Raw genomic sequence first — 22,046 nt, forward strand, 5'->3', positions numbered from 1 at the left:
TATGATCATCACTGTATATATATATGTATATATATATATATATATATATATATATATATATATATATATATATATATATATATAACTCAGAATGCAAATTTATAGAATATCTATTATTTTGCAAGGCTTTTGCTTCAAAAGTTTTCATACCAACACTATTTTTCTTATGTCTTTTTTTAAAATTTCAACATTAGTATCACATTTATAGCAGGATGGAAAGCTGAAAATTATATGCATCTTTTCATCGGCACTATAATTATTTATCAATATAACACAGACTGTATAATGTAATTGATCAATTAACACAAAATAAAACAAACCAACGTCCAGAAACCTGTTTTGCCACTATGAAAGACCAGATTAGTGGAGACAATAATATCAAAGTGGGTTTGAAGATATATATTTCAAGAACTGATTCGATTGTTGGAAATATGGCCCAAAATAAAAACCCTTAAAGTAATTACATTTTACTTTAAAGTTTATATTAAGACACAATCAACGCAAGAATAATTCTGCCTCCGGTGTCGTTCGAATTTGTGAATTAACTATCATGCGCTGTTTAATTAATCCAGAATGGAAGGACAAAACGGCGATGCTACATAAACCAAACTATCATTTCTTTTTCTTTTTTTTTAGGTCAGTCACTTATGAATCGGGAAGGGAGAAATAATGTGATAGCAAATTACGTGATGAATATGAAAAAAAGAATGGGGATCTCGATTATTTTATATGTGCATTTGGACAGCGATAGGGGAAAAATTTTTCCCATAATTCTTTTGGAGTAATCCAATTAAAATAACAATAAATGAGCAACATTTATAACTTATATTGCAACAACGTTGATTGAATATATCGGACCATTTATGTTGTATATTGCAACAACATTTATTTAGGATATTGCGACAACATTTATTAAGAATATTGCAACGGCATTTATTTAGTATATTGCAACAACATTTATTAAGAATGTTGCAACAACATTTATTTAGTATATTGCAACAACATTAGTTAAGTATATTGCAATTATATTTATTTAGTATATTGAAACAACATTTATTAAGAATGTTGTAACAACATTTATTTAGTATATTGCAACAACATTAGTTAAGTATATTGCAATTATATTTATTTAGTATATTGCAACAACATTTGTTAAGTATATTGCAACATTTATTAAGTACATTGCAACAATATATATACTTAATAAATATTGCAATAATATATATTAAGTATATTGCAACAATATTTATAACAACATTTATTAAATATGTTGCAACAACATTTATTAAGTATATTGCGACAACATTTTTAAGTATATTGCAAAACATTTATTTAGTATATTGCAACACTATTTATTTAATATATTGCAACATAAGTTATTAAGTATATTGCAGCATAAGTTATTAAGTATATTGCAAAATCATTTATTTAGCATATTGCACAACATTAATTAAATATATTGCAACAAATGTATTACGCATATCGTAACATCGTTTCGTATGTTGCAACAACATTTATTTACGATACTGCAACAATATGTATTAAGTATATTGCAACAACATTTATTAAGTATATTGCAACACTGCTTATTAAGTATATTACAACAGTATTTATTTAGTATATTGCAACAACATTTATTAAATATATTGCAACAACATGTATTTAGTATATTGCAACAACATTTCGTAAGTATATTGCAACAATATATATTTAGTATATTGCAACAACAATTATTAAGTATATTGCAACAATATATATTTAGTATATTGCAACAGCAATTATTAAGTATATTGCAACAACACTTATTAAGTATATTGCAACAACATGTATAAATATATTGCAACAACATATATGAAGTATATTGAAACAACATTTATTAAGTACATTGCAACATCATTTATTATGTATATTGCAACAATATTTATTTAGTATATTGCCACAACTTTTAAATATATTGCAACATCATTTCTAAAGTATATTCATCATATATATATATCATTTATTCAGTATATGGCAACAATTTTTATTTAGTATATTGCTACAACTTATATTTAGTATATTTAAACAATATTTGTTTAGCATATTGCAACAGCATTTATTAACTATATTGCAATAATATTTATTTATATTGCAGCAATATTTATTAAGTATATTGGTACAATATTATAAAGTATATAACAACAACATTTATTAAGTATATAGCAACAATATTTATATAGTATATTGCAACAACATTAATTAAGTATATTCCAACAATATTTATTTCGTATATTGTGACAACATTTATGAAGTTTATTGCAGCGATATTTATTAAGTATAATGCAACAACATATATTAAGTGTATTGCAACATCATTTATTAAGTATATTGCAGAAACACTTATAAAGTATATTGCAACAACATTGATTAAGTATATGGCAGCAATATTTATTTAGTATATTACAACATTTGATATTATATTGCAACAACATTTATTTAGTATACTGCAACAATATTTATTAAGTATATCGCAACAACATTTATTTATTTTTCCTTTGGATTTTAAAATTTTATTAGAGTCTAGGAATAAATTTAAATTAGAAACCAAATTAGTAAGATTTGTATTTTTTTTTTTTGTAATCTTGAAAAGTTAATTTTCTTTGAAAAATTTTTAGTCTGAGCTATTCTTATCCGATATAGTGCAGTCCTTGGTAATGGATTACAAAATGTTTTAAATAGCATACTTGCTACTTTCAATAATTTATAACATTTTAAAGTATTTAGAACTTTTTATACTTTACAATATTAGATGTTGAATTGATTAAAATGTTAAGAAACAAAATATGCTAACCGGTTGCTAAATAAGCAATATTTAAATGCATTATACCAATATTATTTTAGTAGAAATTGATTAAAATTGCTTTGTGTTGTGGTAAAAGAAATGTCATATATACTGATTTGGATTTTCCCCTTTATGATGTTCTCAAACTATATAGACCAGAGTCAAATACAAAGATTAAATATATGTTTAAATTAGGTTCTTGAAAAAAATGCTATATTATGCGCACGCCGTAGTAGGAAACGTCGCATTATATTTTTAAGGCTCAATAACTACCGTTTTAATTGGGGGAAATTGTTCAGGACACAGAATTGAGACATTACAGTCAAGTATATAACAATATCCAGTCTTGTAAGAAATTTGTCATTTATTAATAAACAAGTTTTCTTCAAGTAAAAATATTTTGTTAGTAATTGAAGCCTTACATTTGGAGTGATACTTTCCAACTCTAACAAATGTCATTGTTGAAACGACTCATTGTACACATTTTGTTAGACTACAACGAAATCGGACGGGCATTCCAGCAGAGTCTTTGGATTCAATATAAACCAAACATATAACAAAACAACGAAAAGGTATATTTCGCATTAAGAAGGACTGTATCCGAGGCGAATGAAAAGAAAAAAGAACAGAAAGTTTTCGGGTGTTCTACCGTCTAGAAGCAGAAAACTTTAAGTGTTCCCAGGCTGTCCAGTTGAAAGTCTGTAGTGGGGTAGTCGCAGCCTGGGGGAGATCAGTGGAGAGGGCGAGAGGAGAGAGGCCCGTGTTCTTTGGGATCGGAGCTCTTCTGCCGACTGCTGGATCGTTGTTCCATACAGGAGTAAATAGTCCATTAAGCCACACATAAGATTAATGCGCCCTGGTTGCTGACTGATCAATGTGTGGCCGAATCAGTCAGCAAGGGGGCATTAATCCACGAGAAAATAGTCTGTCATGGTAACTGCTACACGTTCCTTCACTTGAAAGTGTTTTTTTATGAGAGTTTATATAGAACCTCTCCCCTTAAGTAAAGTGCGCAAAAAGCAACATAAATTATAATAAACTCACTTATACAAATTGCCAAACATCTTATTCAGAATATTTTGAACGCGCGTTTTAAATATAGAACCGACTCAAACTACATAAATTAATAAGTATCAATAAACACCAGGGAAGTAATATTTTGTTACATACTTCAATACAAATAATAGAATCATATTGTAAGAGACAATCTTTAATTTACTTCTGAAGTCCAGCACTTCTTTTCTTCTTTACTGCCCTGTTTCTTTCGAATGTTCCATTTTTACATAACGTTTCGCTGACGAGTTTCTTTAGTGAAGAACTCGTGCACGTTGAAATTACCATAAGTTCCTTTCTCACGATGACAACAATGATGGTATATTGTTATAAAGATACCCGAAAACGAGGCTTTATTAAGGGGAAGTAACCCTAATATTTTTGTCCAGCATTGTCAGAGTGACGTTTTTAAAGCCAGATTTCGCGAATTCAGCCTTTTTGGAAGCAGTTGCGCCTTCGGAATTTTTATTTAGCCTTTTCCAAAGCGTAACGTACGGACCAAATAAAAAGAAACCGAATATTATATAGATGGAATCATTTTTGTGTTTATTTATTTCCTGCAACCCCTTTACCACAAACGAGACGTTGTGAGCTTGTCTCTGCTTTATCGCTATTTTCACAGCACGTGCTCGTCTGAGCTCTAATTTATGCCCTTCCGGCGAAACGTTCACAAGAAACATATTTTTAGCTGAAACCATTATCAATAATTTCCTCTATTCTTTATCTGTGCCTAAACCTTAACACAGATTCCATGAACAAAACTTGTTTCTTAAAACTGCACGTATGTAAGACTCTGTTCCGTTTCCCTGTTTTCCAGCTGACTACAATATGCTCGTTTTCAAGTCCAACGTAAACAAGTTTTTGATGAGCCGTTCCCCTTAAGTAATCCAATTTACCAAATTTCCACTACTAACAATCACCACGATATTGTCCCATTGACTATCGTACACTCATTAACCCTTATCCTCAAGTGGAATTTAGGCCTTGATAAGTGGTGACTCCTTTATGCTGTTCAGTTGGCTTAGAAACGAAATGCACAAAATATTGTTTCCAATTTTGTTTTTACGTACTTGTTATTTTGAACAATGCGTGTAAAAACGATTCAAGAGCTTCAACATTGATAAAAACATCGGACGAGAACATAATTATTCCAAATCCTTGATTAGTTTGGTTCTTAGATCAACCGTTTAACTATGATACTGCGACACACATAGCGGCAACTTTGCTTTACATGGAGAGATGTGCGCGTGTGTGCATTTATGTGTATGCGTGTACGAAGGTGATCAATGATATGAAAGTATGTCTCGAAAAATAATTAATAGTGAGTCTTGACTTGGATCTTCACTTACGAAGAAATCCTGTTGTTATCAAAGAGTGGGTAATGCAAATGGCAGTGCACCTCCTTTATATGACGGTTGGCATATTAGCGAAAGCTGCATTTAATTGGATGCCTGTTGGTGGGAAGATATCAAAGGATAATCCAAAAGAAAATCATGCGCTCGAGTCTAAGAGAATACCATTTGTAATTGGACCGAAGCTCCAATCCTAGCTTGAGCAAAAAGAAATGGAGAAATGGAGAAATGGAGAAATATATATATATATATATATATATATATATATATATATATATATATATACATATACATGTGTGTGTGTGTGTGTGTGTGTGTGTGTGTGTGTGTGTGTGTGTGTGGCTCATTGCTGACCAAATTAAAGGAGATAAGTAAGCAATACTTTAAATTTAGCATCAAAATCCAACAAGAATTAGGAAGATAGGTATGACTAAGGACACAACCATGACCCGTTGGGCCACAAGGACTACCACTATATTTTCTGCTTTGATTTTATTCGAACATAGACTGTGACATATCGTTTAACACATTCTTCTATAAATAATAGCAATAATACTTATTATTATTATTATTATTATTATTATTATTATTATTATTATTAGAAGTTTCCACACAGGCCATCATCAAAGATTTCTTTTTCAGAACGACGTGTGGTGTTCTCTGCAGTGAAAACAAGTCTCCTCAGATGTCCAGTACTCCATCTTTTTTGATAACCTTTGCAAATGAACTTGCGTTATCGTAACAGGCGCTTACCATTGATTTCTCGCTGGAAGCAACTACTGGACTTCACTGGGATTTGAATGGCAAAAAGCTTCCCTAAGATCTCAGTCTTCTTTGCTGGAACGGCAATATGTACAATCTGGTAGGTCTTTTCCTTCTTGCTAACTAGCATAACATCCAGTCTCCTTGCTTGTATAGGTTTATCCGTTTTTATATCCATGGCCCATAGAAGTTTGTCGCTTTCATTTTCAAGTACTGCTGCCGATTTGTGTTTGTACCATTCGTCTGGATTTTCAAGATTTAGTTGTCTGCATAATTGCTAGTGTACTGCCTTCCCCCACTTTATCGTGTTTATTTTTACATTATTTTTGGGCTAGTTTACTTTATTCGCTTATCATGTGGTTTATTGTTTCGTCTTTTCGTCCACAGAGTCTACATTTGCTGTTTTCTTGCGTCTTGTCGATCCTTGCTTTGATGTGGTTAGTTCTCATCTTATCTTGTAAGGCTGTTATTAGAGATTCAGTTTCTCTGTTTAGGTTTCCTTTTCGTAACCATGTCCAAGTATTTTCGTTAATCTTATCTTTTGTCATCGTTACGAATCTTCCGTGTAGTTGGTTCTCTTCCCATTTTTATTTTCTCATCTTCTCTCTCATTTCTTCTGCATCTGTCTTGTTTGTTTTGTTAGTGTCTTTTGCTGCAGTAACTATTTTTCAGTATTCTACATTATGGATTTTCTAATAATTTTCTTGTTTTATTTACACAGTCTTCTATATAAACCAGCTGTCTTCTTCCGTGTTTCCTTTTCACATAGAATCGGTCAGTATCATCGTTTGGATGTAGTGCATTGTGCGTTTTTATTATATTCATTATTATTACAATTATTATTATTATTATTATTATTATTATTATTATTATTATTATTATTGTTATTGTTGTTGTTGTTGTTGTTGTTGTTGTTGTTTTTATTATTATTGTTATTATTATTATTATATTATGACGCTTTCGCTCCGTCCGTTATCATGTTGTACATCCTTAAAAAAGGAAAGTGGAATATTCCAAATAAAACTTGTCACCCCTTAAAAGCAAAGTGGAATATTCCAATTCCTAAAAAAAACAAGAAAAAAAACAGCGACACCAATTTTTTGGGGCAAAGCTAATAAAAAATGATTTGTCTTTCTTTGCCTTTTGGCTAAGATCAAAGTGTAGTATCTTTTCTTCAGATGCTACATTTCAATTTCTTCCCTCTTAGTGGAGGAGAAATCCTTTGCGACTAAGACAATTTTTTCTCCACGTTAAAAACGACCCTGGTGTCTAAATCTGTCATTGTGAATAGGTACTACGTTTAATGTAACAAAGTTTTAATATTATAAAAGCAATTTCTGGTATATTACAAAATGCCCTGGAAATCTCCCTTCTGATTAATTACAAAATGCACTGGAAATATCTCTTCTGATTATTTTTTTTTGTTTATTTGCCTTCCCACAAAGACGGAGTTGGACATGAGGTCGGTTAAAAATTTGGGGGGAAACCAGCTCCCCAAAAGGGGTACTCTGATCAATAACAAAAATAAAAATTGTATCAGTAATGAAGGGTTTCTCCTCCATTAACAAAGACAAAAAAGGGGGGATTTAAGTCACTGGAATGCTGAGACTGATACTACACTCAGCAATTCATGTTGAAGCAATGGTTGCCTAATCCTAACCGTGTTAATGTTTTTATGTATTAATTTCGAAAAGCTGCTGAAATAGTTTATGATTTAAACATTACTTTATTTCAAGTATATTTTAAACAGTGGGGTGGTGGATATAAAGTCAGTCCCGGAAATTACTTAAACCGTTTACAATTTAAACATTAAATATACATTTCATGTATATTTTTAACAGTTGGGTAGGGGATATGAAATCAGTCTCGGAAATGGGTGAAACCGTTTATGAATTAAACATTACTTTATTTAATGTATATTTTAAACAGTGGGGTGGGGAATATGGAGTCGGTCCCGGAAATGGCTACAACCATTTACGTTTTGGACATTACTTTATTTAATGTACATTTTTAACAATAGGATGGGAAATAAGAAGTTGGTCCCGGGAATGGCTGAAAAAGTTTACGATTTAAACATTACTTTATTCATGTATATTTTTAACAGTGGGGTGCGGGATAAGAAGTAGTCCCAGAAATGGCTGAAACAGTTTACTATTTAGACATTACATTATTTCATGCATATTTTTAGCAGTGGGTTAGCGGATATGAAGTCAGTCCCGGAACTAGCTGAAACAGTTTACGATAAAAACATTACTTTATTTCCTGTATATTTTTCAACAGTGGGGTAGCGGACATGAAGTCAGTCCAGGGATTGAATGAGATGTGCAAATATATACTATCAGAAAGCGTCGCCCAGTATTGAATGAGATAGGTGGAAAATATATAGTAGCAAAATACCCAGCGTCGCCTGGGTCGAATGAGATAGGCGAAGGATATATATTAGCAGAATAGGCGGTGTCACCCGGGATTGGATAAGACAGGTGAAACATATATACTATGAGAATACCCAGAATTTATTTATTTGTTTGTAATGAAATAATCAGCCCAGGCAATATATCGAAGTTATTATTTAAGTAAGGGGGCGCGACATAGTGGGTTATAGTTATGAAAATTATTGTCGAAATTAGTATAATATCCAAAAATTATGAAAAATGATGAAATGTGAGTTACTTGATTGGTGTGTTTGTAATGATATAATAAGCCCAGACAATATATCTAATATATTATATAAGTAGGAGGGAGAGGCATAATTTAGGTTTTTAATTATAAAAAATTATCGTCGAAATTAGTAACATATCCAGGATTATGAACAAAGATTAAATGTGAGCTAATCGATTGTGTGTTTATAATAAAATAATCAGCCCAGGAAATATATCAAAGTAATTATGTAAGTAAGAGAGGGCGATAAGGATGGTTTAAATTATGAAAAATAATTGTCAAAATTAGTAACATATCCAACAATTATGAAAAAATGATAATATGTTATTTAATGCATTAGTGTGTTTGCAATGAAATAATCAGACCAGACAATATATCAAAGTTATTATTTTAGTAAGTGGGGCGATGATGTGGGTTAAAATGATGAAAAATGATTGCCGACATAAGTAACATATCCAAGAATTATGAAATATGACGAAATGTGAGTTAATTGATTGGTGTGTTTGAAATGAAATAATCATCCCAGATAATATATCAAAGTTATTATGTTTGTAGTGGGTGGTTGATAACGTGGGTTAAAAATATTTAAAATATTTGTCGAAATGTGTAACATATCAAAGAATTAAGAAAAATTATGAAGTGTGAGTTAATTGATAGTTACGTTTTTTATTAAATAATCAGCCCAGAAAATATATCAAAGTAATTTTTCAGTAAGAAAGGGCGACGAGGATTGCTTAAATTATAAAAAAAATTATCGTTGAAATGGGTAAGATATCCAATAATTATGAAAAATGACGCAATGTGATTTAATTGATTGGTGTGTTTATAATAAAATAATCAACCTAGACAATATATCAAAGTTATTATATAAGGGGGAAAAAGTAAGAAGGCTTAAATTATTAAAAATTATTGTCGAAATTAGTAACATATCCAAGAATTACGAAAAAATGATGAAATATTAGTTAATTGATTGATGTGTTTTTAAGGAAATAATCAGCCTAGACAATGTATCAAAGTTATTATTTAGTAAAGAGGGAAGGGCGGAAATGTGGGTTAAAATTATGAAAAATGATTGTCGAAATAAGTAACATATCCAAGAATTATGAAAAATGATTAAATGTGATTTCATGCATTAGTGTGTTTGTAATAAAATAATAAGCACAGACAACATTTAAAAGTTATCATTTTATTAAGAGGGGGCGATAATGTGGGTATGAATTATGAAAAATGATTGTCGAAATTAGTAAGATACCCAAGAATTATCAAAAATTATGAAATGGAGGTTAATCGATTAGTGTGTTTGTAATGAAATAATCAGCCCAGCAAATGTATCAAAGTTATTATTTTAGTAAGGTGTGGCGACAATGGTGGTTTCAATTATAAAAAATATTGTCGAAATTAGTAACATATCCAAGAATTACAAAAAAAATGATGAAATGTGAGTTGATTGTTAGTCTCCGCATTTATTTCCTTTATATTTGTTTCTAATGAAGTAATCAGCCTAGAAAATATATCAAAGCTATTATTTTAGTAAGGTGTGCGATATGATGAGTTTAAATGATGAAAAATTATTGTCAAAATTAGTACTATATAAAGAATTATTAAAAATGATGAAATGTGAGTTAATTAATAGTTGTGTTTTTTATAAAATAATCAGCCGATGCAATATATCAAATTTACTATTTTGGTAAAGGGAGAGGCGATAATGTGGGTTGAAATTATGCAAAATTAGTGCAAAAATATGACGACTTCTAATGGTTTTCAATTGTGCCGAAAACGAATATCACATTTAAATTTGGGACAAATAAGTAGTTTTCATAATATGAAAAATTACTTTTTCAAAAAGTGAGGAATCGCTTTCCTATATGCATTTAACGTAAAATGGGCACCCACTTTCTTACCACCTAATAATTTCTTCATATCATAAAACAAATTGAACTGTGATATTCGTTTTCAGTACCACCGAAAACCAGCGCTGTTTTTTACTAAGAGATTTGTTTATTTTTTTCATAATTTAGGACGGAAATAATGCTGTCAGTAAGCTTACACGAGCGGTCGGTTTACAAAAATATTTTTTGTTTTTCATTTTTTTTTTTAGGTGGGTATTCAATTATAGAATTTGTATAGTTTTACCAGGTGCTTTTGTAGTTTACTTAACCGCCTCCTCATGTAAACAGAAGTTTTGTGAAATGTTAAACTGCAGAGACACCTGTTCACAACTATAAAAGTTGTATAATGAAAAATAACGAAAAACAAAAGTATGATTTTGTAAACTTACTAACAGCATAATTAGCGTCCTAAATTATGAGATGAAAAACTGAACGCATCTCTTAGTAAAAAAAATGGTGCCAATTTTCGGGGGTGCTGAAAACGAATATTACAGTTAAATTTGTTTCATGATATGAAGAAATTACTAGATGACCAGAAAGTGGGTGCTCATTTTACGTTAAATTTATATAAGAAAGTAGTCCCCCACTACTATCTGCCCCAAATTTAAACATAATATTCGTTTTCAGCACCATCGAAAACCATTAAAAGTCGTTATTTTAAAGTTTTTGAGAAAGTTGGAAAGAAACTTGACATCAACCCCAAAAATTAAGACCTATTTTTTGTGGCCTAATACGTTTAAGCAGTCTTTATAAATAATATGAAAGAAGAACTTTTGAAAAAAAAATTAACATTTTAGTGTAGGGGATAACTTTTCTATATAAATTTAACGTAACATGAGCACCCACTGTTTGGCCAAAAAGCGTTCAACTAGACATGTCATCTCTAGTAATTGTCTGTATTTTTGAGATGAGGTGTTTTCATTTATCGAGATTGTCGGACTGACTTCCGCATCTTGGTTGTTATAGTGACAACGTTTCGGCCGTTTTGCCCTCCGGCCTTCATCAGGTGTTTTGTATCGAACCGGGGAACCGTTTGTTAGGAGTCTCGAACCCAACCCTTTATCATTATTACTAGGCTCTGGGACATAGTTGCTGATTCTCTTTTTTGAATGTTACTTTTCACTGCCTTCGTTCAAGATTGAACTCAGCAGCTTTGGGTAACTGTAAACTTTGATACAACGTCTAGGACCACTCGGACACATGTCACTAGGACGATTCTTAGTTGGTTTTTGTTAATGTTAAACCTATGTTGTTATTCAAGGTTTTCTCTCTCTATTAGAGGTGTCCAAATTGCATTCAGCTCTACGCTTGGTTTGCGCAGTAGGTTGTTATGTCCGAGCATGTGAGCTGTTTCTTTAAGTTTTCACACTTTTCAGTGGGTCTCTCTCTTTATTATCCGATTTTTTCCGTCTTCCCTTTAGTTTCCGCTTTTCGGTGTTCTTCCACCCTCGCTTTGCCCATGATGAAAAAAATGATAAGTATACCGGTGTGTTTCAAACAGAACTTCATGTCAACCCAGGCAACGTATATATATATATATATATATATATATATATATATATATATATATATATATATATATATATATATATATATACAGGGTGTGCCTGTCAAAGGCAGGCCTCAAGAGTCATAGAACTACGCACGCGGGACATGAACTGGGAGCACGGGAGGGAGGGGGGCGGTCACCAACAAGGTTATCCTGCAGAATATGCGGCAAACTGTGCAGGCCGGGTGGGGCTATGTGAAATCATATGCGGACTCACTCACACGCCATCGTATCGTGAGGGTTGGCCGTCTTCTGTAAAGAAGTGGCAGTCAGCATATATATATATATTATAGCCTGTAAGATTTTCATTACGAACTCAAATTTGGATAGGCAATATCGCCTCAAGAAGTTTCTAATTACTTGTAGATGGCTAACCGAAACATGCTCATGAATGTGTAGCAGCTTATGTAAAACAAATAAACAATATATCTTTCCTTACTTCGGTAAATAGTACTCTTATATTAACCTCGTTAAAATTCATAGGTTGCTTTACCTTTGAAAAATATTAGCCTGGAATTATATATCAGGTAGACAAGAAAGTTCTTGCTGTTTTTATGTTTTAAATTCAGATAAACATAACTAGGCTAAAACAAAAATTATGAATCAAATTAAGCACTATCAGAATTAACATACTTTTGTACAACGCCAAAAACGTGTATTTATGCCAATAACGTAAAAATCTTCCGCTCTGGTGGCGATGAAGTCGTTGAAGACTTTTTTGATATCGCTTAGGTTTTAGAAGCATTCTTCACGCAGAAAGTTGTCGGTGAGAGGTCTGGAGAGTATAGCAGATAAGGCAGTTTCGTAGCCTAATTCGTTCAACTCCTGATGAATTGGTTTAGCAACGTGCGGTCAAGCAATATTGTGGAGGAGAATTGAGCCTTTTCTGTTGATTAATGGTGGGTGTTATTGTCTCCGTTTCTGATACATTTCATCCATTTGTTGACATTACTTCTCCATCGTAATGGTGTCGCTTGAATTTAAAAAAAAAAAACTAAGATGAGACTGGTCGCAGACCACCAAACAGTCAGCATGGCCTTCTTTTGATGCGACTTTGGGGTCGGTAAGTGTCGCGGAGCTTCGTTGATATCTAACCACTGAACTGAGCGTCGCCGGTTGTAAGAACCCACTTTTCATCGTAATTCAAAGCTCGGTCTAGAAGCGGGTCATTCTTGTTGTGTAAAAGAAAGGAAGATGACACTTCATAACAGCGTTTTTTTTTTGTTGTCATTCAATTCGTGAAGCACCCATTTATTAAGTTTTTCTTTTGTTTATCTCATCTCTCTCAAGTGATTGGAAATTGTCGAATATGTTATGTCTAATTCGGAAGCAAGTTCTCGAATAGTTGTGCGTAGATTGACTTCGACTAAGGCTCTAAATTGATCGTTGTCAACATCCGATAGTCGACAACGACGCTTATTATTCAAGACTCTCGTCGCCGTCATTTCTTAAACCACAATTGTGCTGTGCGTTCAGTAGTAGTCCCGGGACAAAACGCTTCGTTGATATCGCGAGCTGTTTAAGCAGCTTTTTGGTTTAGCTTGAATCGAAATAAAAAAAAATTGTGCGAATTTGCTGTATTCAACGTTCAGAAAAGAAAACATAATCGTTTTAAAACAATTGTAATTTAAACGATTAGATAGCGCGAAAAACGCTCTTTTAAATCATATAGAAGTAAAGGTATTATCAGGAAAACATTTTGAAAATACATCATTTGAAATCAAAATTAAAAAAGTTGCAAGAACTTTCTTCTTAACCTAATATATATATATATATATATATATATATATATATATATATATATATATATATGTTTGTGTGTGTGTGTATATTTGTGTGTTTATATTTGTGTGTGTGTTTGTGAATGTATGTGTGTGTTCGACTGACTATGTGAAGAGTGACTTTTGTTGTCTTTGTGTGTTTTCTTATGCTTTACGATCGGCTCCATAAGGGGATTTTTAAGAGCTACATAAGTTTTTCCCCGCGGACGTAATTGTAGACAATACATGTGACTTATTTTTTTTTTTTTTTTTTTACAATTTCTCTTTTTTGATACTTGTAAGCGATGTTTGTAAAATAATGTAATGGCTTTTATAGTAATAAGTTTTTTTAATTGGTCAATAGATATTTTGGAGATGTTTTTCTGCATTTGTTTTACTGAAAAATGCTATAATTTTATAAATAGATTTCGTGATTGAGATAATATACTGTTTTTTTACAAAAATATCGGGAAAGTTACAAATGATCTATACAGTAAAAATTATCCATAGTCTAAACAAATGAGATTTTAATAAATAACTAGCAATATTACCCGGCTTTGCTCGGAGGTTGCTGTGATGCCTTTTTTATGCTTATTTTGATCTGTATCTTTGGTAATTCCAATATTTTCTTGTATTTTATTTTTATTATTTTTTTTTTTGTAATCCATAAAATTATTCTTGGAAATTTCGGTTATATTGACGCCTCGCTGATACACGTAGCCCCCATACAGTGGATGCAACGTGTCGATTTCTCTGGTTTGTTCCCTTAGCAGCTGCTGGAGCGGGTTCAAAAACTATTTAAACGCGACAAAACATTCTTCTTTCCTTTTTCCCCTTCTTTCTTCTTCTCTTCTCGCTCGGATGTGACACAAGAACATGCCTCTCGTTTTCTTCTCATCGCCGTTTTCAAATCTGTCAAAATCATAATTTCACACGCCACGTGGGCACCCAAAAATCACACTTATGCACACACGAACTCATTTCCGTACATTTTCTATAAGAATTAATAACAACGGACTACTTTCCTCATAGGACTTTTGAATAAGGCGAACTTCGCCAGTTAAAACACAAACCTTAAAATAAGGACATTATTTTCATACAAGACTTTCACCTTCTAATCTTATTAATTCAACGAAGGACTTTCATCTAACATGACTTTTTAATCTTAATAATTCCACAAAGGATTTTTCACCTACTTTGAACATTCTAATCATAATGATTTCTCAAGAACTCTTACCGATCAGACTTTGCTTGTTCATCTTGTTATTTTTGTTGAAAAATAAATGCGGTGCATTTTAAACGAGAAGGAGGTGTCATTTTGTTTTATTCCTTTTATTTTTTTAAAATTATTTTGTTTGGGACAGACAAATTTAATTTCACTTAAACTTCTTTTCCCCCACACTGCTATTCCTCCTGCACACGTAAATTTTCAAGTCGTATAAACTTCTTTCCAGTTAATGAAATAAAAAAATTAAGAAAGTTTTTTAAATAGAAAAAGATGATAAGTTGTCAGATGTATGGCGTGGTTTGCTTGAAGCATTGCTTCACGGATAAAAAATATTTTTGAAGGTTTACAATGCAGGATTTTACAATCGTTATGAGCAGATGAATATATCTATCTATAATATAAATCTGAACGCCTGTGTGTGTGTGTGTGTGTGTGTGTGTGTGTGTGTGTGTGTGTGTGTGTGTGTGGTCACGAATAGACTCCTATATGGTTGACTATTATAGAAAACTGACCACATATAATGAGAGAAGATGTATCGAGACACAGGAATTGGTATGTTTGATCTGGCAGAACGGTGGGTCATTAAAATGATGGGGTTTGCGTTCGCGCCTGGATCCCAAAGTATGGAAATAAAAAACTTAAAAATGAAAAAAAAAACGTTTACAAGGGGTTTTGATATAGATGTACATAAGAATTCTTTGATAAGTATGTTTTAACTTAAATAGGGATGGTATAATAAAATTGTGGGGTCTGCGTTCGTACCTGGCCGCCATAGAATGGAAATAGGCACAAACTTTAATAGAGACTTTTCATATCTATCTGCGTAAGTATACTTTTATAATTATGTTTAAGTTTGAAGAAATATGGTATAATAAAATTATGGGGTGTTCGTTCGCGCCTGACCTTTATTGAATGTAAATGTGTCACAAAGTTTAACAAGGTTTTTTTAATATAGATCCACAGAATATTGTTATAAGTGTTTCAGTGTGAGCAGGTATGATATAATAAATTATGGGGGTTATCTATTTTATTTTTACTTTCATCATATTTTGCTTTGGTTTTGATACCCCCCAAATTCGAATCTATATCTTTACAACCCTTCCTTTTCATAACCTATCATGCTTTAATAAATCAGAGTCCATTTTCTGTAGGCGGTTTTTAAACCCAGTCAACGATGGGTACTTTTGCCAGTAAATAGATAAATAAATAAATCATAAAAATAGAGAGATTAGTTAAAATGAAAATGAAATAGCAATAGACGAAATTCGAACCTCGTAATTTAGGTTTAGAAATAGATTACGTGTGAGAATTAAAAAGAAGGAATGTAAAACAAACACTTGTTTAGAATAGAGATAAAATATTTCAAGAAAAGAATGTGCACTGTCAAGTTTGTTATGAAATTTTAATTAAAAGAATGCAGCTATAAGATAATGTTTTTTTAACATATTGGAAAAATAGGTTAGTGAGTATAGGTTAAAATTCCTTTTGTAGAAAAAGGAAAAGTTTTGGACACGTATGTCCAGAACACGTGAAAGAAGGCACATGTTTTAACATGTGTATGACGTCACGGAAAATAGAAAGTTCTAGGGATAGAGAAAAAACTTTAGAGTAAAAAGAAGACAGAAACTGGGAGAAACTCAGAGAGTCTGGAGTTTGGAATTCGAACGTCTAGAAGCGAGACGATCACTTTTAAACTTAATATGTGAAGCTTTGAATTCTTGATGATGAAAATCACGGCCGGTCGTGTGAAGAATAAACTTATCTGTGTTTTTGTAAAACGTCGTCTTGTCTTATGATTCTACAAAAAGGTAAATTGAATTGTTATTATATGTCTGTGTTATAAAATGTCTTTTCATACACATCTCAACATCTCAAGTCTACACAATGTCTGAACAGTGAACACTATCTCATCATTCTAAGAGCTTTTTTCTTCTACGCATCTAAGGAATGAACATTTAATATATAAGAATCATAACATGAACATTCCTCTTACAACATCTCTCTTTTAATAAAACTCTCTTTCTAAGCATCTCTCTCTAAGACTCTCTTTTAATGAAAACTTAATATATAATATATAAATATTTTGGTGCCCGTGAACCAGTTTTCATCAGCGATGCAAAAATCCGAACCTGGGGTCGATACCACGACAAAAACCCCAAAAAAACACAACGTTTACTAAACGATCACAAAATGCGAAAAAGAAATTCAAAACGAAATAAAACAACAACAAAAAAGAGAATACATGCACACATACGCAGTATTAAAAAAATAGAAGAAAAAATGAACACACAAAAGAAAACAAAAGATACAAGAAATATTTAAAAAAGGAGAAGAAAAGGCCGATATGCCGTAAAAGAAATCCGTAGTAATGAATGGAAATATAGTAAACACAAGTCACCGTGCATAACTCATTGAATTGAATTCTTTTGTTTCTGTAGCACAGAAATATTAAAAAAAAGAAAAGAAAAGAAAAGGCCGATATGCCGTAAAAAAATCCGTAGTAATGAATGGAAATATAGTAAAATCAAGTCACCATGCGTAATTCATTGATAAATGAATTGGTTTGTTAAAAAAAACACACACACATACACGCAAATGCAGAGATTGGGGTCACCCATTATTGTTTTGAAATTTGTATGGAGTGTCAATTAGAAAATTTGTGTCAATATGAAATCGTTTGGACGAATTGTTGAAATTAATCTGTCAATCAAACAGGAATTTTTCAAAGGTCGCATGTAGTCTTTGAAACAGCGTGTAAATTCTGTTTAGAAATGCATTTTTGTGTTCATAGTTGAACTTTTCGGCTTTTTGTGCGTTTCATTTGTTTTGTTTTTGAAAAAAAAAAGGACAATTGTTTTGGACGGACTGTTGAATTGTTTGCTACATATAACTTTTTTTGTTGTTAAAAAATGTTATAACTGTTGATCATAGTTTTGTGTAAATCATAGTTAAATGATTTAAGGTATTTTCTGAAAACGTTTTTATGATGTTGAACAAATATTGTAAATTGTCTTAAATGTATGCAAATCTTATTGATTTTTACAGCAAGAATTCAAAGTTATCAGTAAAATACATTAGATTAAAATGATCTAGTAGAAAAAAAGATTAAGACGAATGATTGGCTTAGAAATCAGTTAGACTTTTAAGAGTGGGACAAAATAAATTACGTAAACGGGTATTTAGAGAGTTTTTAGATGTGATAAGCCGTAAGAAAGATGTTTTTTTAGCATTTGGTTTTGTTGTCGTTTTTTAGAGATCCTAAAATTTTTCTCCAGGAAAAGTGACTTGGTAGGGATTGATAAGCACAAGATGTGCCCCTATACGAAAAATTTGGGAACCTGGTTAATTAAGTGCTTAAAATAAGCTGGTTGCACGTAACGACTCCAAGCAAGTGGTAAGACTTGGCTTAATTAATAAACAGGCGTTGGAAAGAATACGAAAATTCTTAAGGGGACCAGTAAACCGATGATAGGTAGTCCCGAGGCAATCACATAGAGCTTAATGAAGTAAGAGACAGCAAAAATATGACGTAGATTACGTAAGAAAGATATAACCTTGTATTTTTTTAGAGACGCATGAATGTGGGATATATCTGCTGGATCTTGGAAACTCTGATGAGAGAAAAGAAAAATCACAAAAAAAAATCGGGCAATTAGATAGAATTTGGAGCGCAATTAATGTGTTGGGCGCAGAAAAGTGTTAGTTAGTTAGGGGTGATATTTCTAAATCCTCGTCGAAGTTTAAAGAATCCAAGCAAGGAAATCCGAGTGAATCCGTATGAGAGAAAAAAAGGTATATCTTAAAATTCTGAAGCCAACCACAAAGATTTAAGTATATGAGCTTTGGTATGTCCCGTTTCAGATAGTTATAGAATAAAAAAACAAAGCCATACTTGATAAGACTAACCATGCGAAAAAAGAGATCAGGACACTTTTGGGAGCGAAGGAAGTCGTCCATTTCGAGGGAGGTGGAAAACCTCTAGTCTGCGGCATATGGGTGGCTGGAAAATAGCTGATGTGAATCATAGGTAAAGACCCTACACCCAAAAAGTAAATGTCAGGAAGATCAGAAAGGTTCTGATCTTATAAAAAAATAAATAATTGTGAAGTCGGCCGTGGAGGGCTGACTGAAAGAGATTTTTTTGTTGTTTTTTAGCCTGATCTTTCTAGCCGTGTGGTTGTGTAGATGTAAAAATAAACAATGTACTAAATTTAAAAATGCATACATTTTTTGTGAAATATGGAAGGTAAGGAGGTTACATGATAAGGGCTGTCCCCTTTTCATGTAAGTATAAAAATAGAGAGATTAGTTAAAATGAAAATGAAATAGCAATAGACGAAATTCGAACCTCGTAATTTAGGTTTAGAAATAGATTACGTGTGAGAATTAAAAAGAAGGAATGTAAAACAAACACTTGTTTAGAATAGAGATAAAATATTTCAAGAAAAGAATGTGCACTGTCAAGTTTGTTATGAAATTTTAATTAAAAGAATGCAGCTATAAGATAATGTTTTTTAACATATTGGAAAAATAGGTTAGTGAGTATAGGTTAAAATTCCTTTTGTAGAAAAAGGAAAAGTTTTGGACACGTATGTCCAGAACACGTGAAAGAAGGCACATGTTTTAACATGTGTATGACGTCACGGAAAATAGAAAGTTCTAGGGATAGAGAAAAAACTTTAGAGTAAAAAGAAGACAGAAACTGGGAGAAACTCAGAGAGTCTGGAGTTTGGAATTCGAACGTCTAGAAGCGAGACGATCACTTTTAAACTTAATATGTGAAGCTTTGAATTCTTGATGATGAAAATCACGGCCGGTCGTGTGAAGAATAAACTTATCTGTGTTTTTGTAAAACGTTGTCTTGTCTTATGATTCTACAAAAAGGTAAATTGAATTGTTATTATATGTCTGTGTTATAAAATGTCTTTTCATACACATCTCAACATCTCAAGTCTACACAATGTCCGAACAGTGAACACTATCTCATCATTCTAAGAGCTTTCTTCTTCTACGCATCTAAGGAATGAACATTTAATATATAAGAATCATAACATGAACATTCCTCTTACAACATCTCTCTTTTAATAAAACTCTCTTTCTAAGCATCTCTCTCTAAGACTCTCTTTTAATGAAAACCCAATATATAACACCCTGAACATGGCTGAATTACTTAAGCTTTGAGCATTTGGATTAAAAACACACACACATAATTTTACAAAACCATTTAAAAAACAACGGTCAGTTATAACCATAGTAAACAGGATTTCGAATTACGTCCCTTTTGATCAGAAAATCTATAGACAAGTAGAAAAAAATATAGAATTATTTCCCTGAACATATAACGGAATTAATTGATCTTTGAGCGTTTTGATTTAAAATCTAAACAAAACAGCCACTTTACAATTTACAGCCAAGAGAGAGGATTTATTTTTCCACTGATGATGGGTTATTACCCGAAAGGGCCTTTGGAATAAGTACCATCCACAGTTGGGAAAAATTCGGGTAGATAAATAAATAAATATAAATTTACAAAATAATATAAAAAAATTATTGAATTATTTATTTATTTGTTTATCTGCTTATAACGACTGTACATTTCTGCATTGTAAGCCTTCAAAATATACCATGATAAGTTGTGTTTTTACTGTAATTGCTTGAGTTATTAATGCCTGTGAATTTTTTATTAAAGAAAATAATCATTTTATACCAAACGTAGTTAAAAAAAAGTTTTATTTGAAGTATTATTATTTTAAGTGACTTTAGTGAATTTTGAATGTAATTTTTTTTTATTTCGATCAAGAAATCATCTTTGCTTAGTTTACAATCTTGTTTTTTCTATAATCAATTGTAAGGTTGAATTTAAGTACCATTATATTCCAGTTTTATATTGCAAAAATAATAGATATTTTAAAAAATATATATACACACACCTAAATATTCCAATCTTATAAAAAAACTTTTTTCCAGTTAATGAAAACAAAAGAAGCATTAAGAATTTACGTGCGGGGGTTGAACCTGCAGACCATGTCATGAAAAAAAAGCCCTATCAACTTACCCACAGTAGAATTTTCACGACCCGTTGTTCTATCATTGTTGCTAAGCGACGACGTGGAAAAATCGCTTTACCGATGATAGATAAATTAAAATAACGGTTTCGATTATCCATTATCGGTAATCATCGCGGGTATTTTGAGACAAAACTAAACTAAGTTCACTCTCAGACTTATACACTAAAGTTCTGTAAATTTTACAGAAAATCTGTTCAGACGTTTCGGAGTCTATAAACTGGACGAACTCACACATACAGACAAAGTTGCATTTATATAATTGTAGATAGATAAGTAGATAGATAGATAGATAGATAGATAGATAGATAAAAGAAACCCAACGTAAATAGGAATAAGATAAAATTTTAACAATTTCCCCTGTGTAAATATTAATTTTAAATATTCAGAGACAATCTTGTTTTTAATTTTCCCTTAAAATCAGTTTCAAAAATAAATTTCATTGTTTTCCCCTGGCTGTCTTTGTCTACAACCATATATGAAGAGTTCAAATGCATATATATATATATATATATATATATATATATATATATATATATATATATATATATATATATATATTAATTGACGCGCACATTAAATCTAAATATTGACTGAAAGCTAATTTGAATTAAAACCGATAACATATGTCGATATTACATAATGCAAAACATGATTTTGAAGAGTGGTAGATTATTGAAATACAGCATATTTTTCTAACGATAGGTTTATATTTTGGAAAATGGCGTTTATCGCGTTTTGCATCTAAACTTTTAAAATTTGTCTGACAAATGTTAGCTTGTCAGTGGAATTGTAATACAAAAGAGTGGAGTGATTTGATTGGCTGAAACAGATTTGACCGTTTAAAACTTTTAGAGAATGTGTACACAGTTTTGAGGATAGTTACAATTGGCCAATGTCCTCTTAGGT

At 31.6% G+C, this 22,046-nt stretch overlaps 1 non-coding gene across 1 annotated transcript; it reads left to right on the forward strand.

The window, feature by feature from the left end:
• The first annotated feature begins 7,114 nt into the window (after positions 1-7,114).
• Positions 7,115-7,307, forward strand: LOC145274388 (U2 spliceosomal RNA). Its single transcript, XR_013866649.1, has one exon. It is a non-coding gene; the product is annotated as a U2 spliceosomal RNA (small nuclear RNA).
• The last annotated feature ends 14,739 nt before the right edge of the window (positions 7,308-22,046 follow it).

The sequence above is a fragment of the Euprymna scolopes genome, chromosome 4 (genome assembly GCF_053919585.1).
Source record: "Euprymna scolopes isolate OS-2025 chromosome 4, ASM5391958v1, whole genome shotgun sequence".
NCBI classification, from domain to species: Eukaryota; Metazoa; Mollusca; class Cephalopoda; order Sepiida; family Sepiolidae; genus Euprymna; species Euprymna scolopes.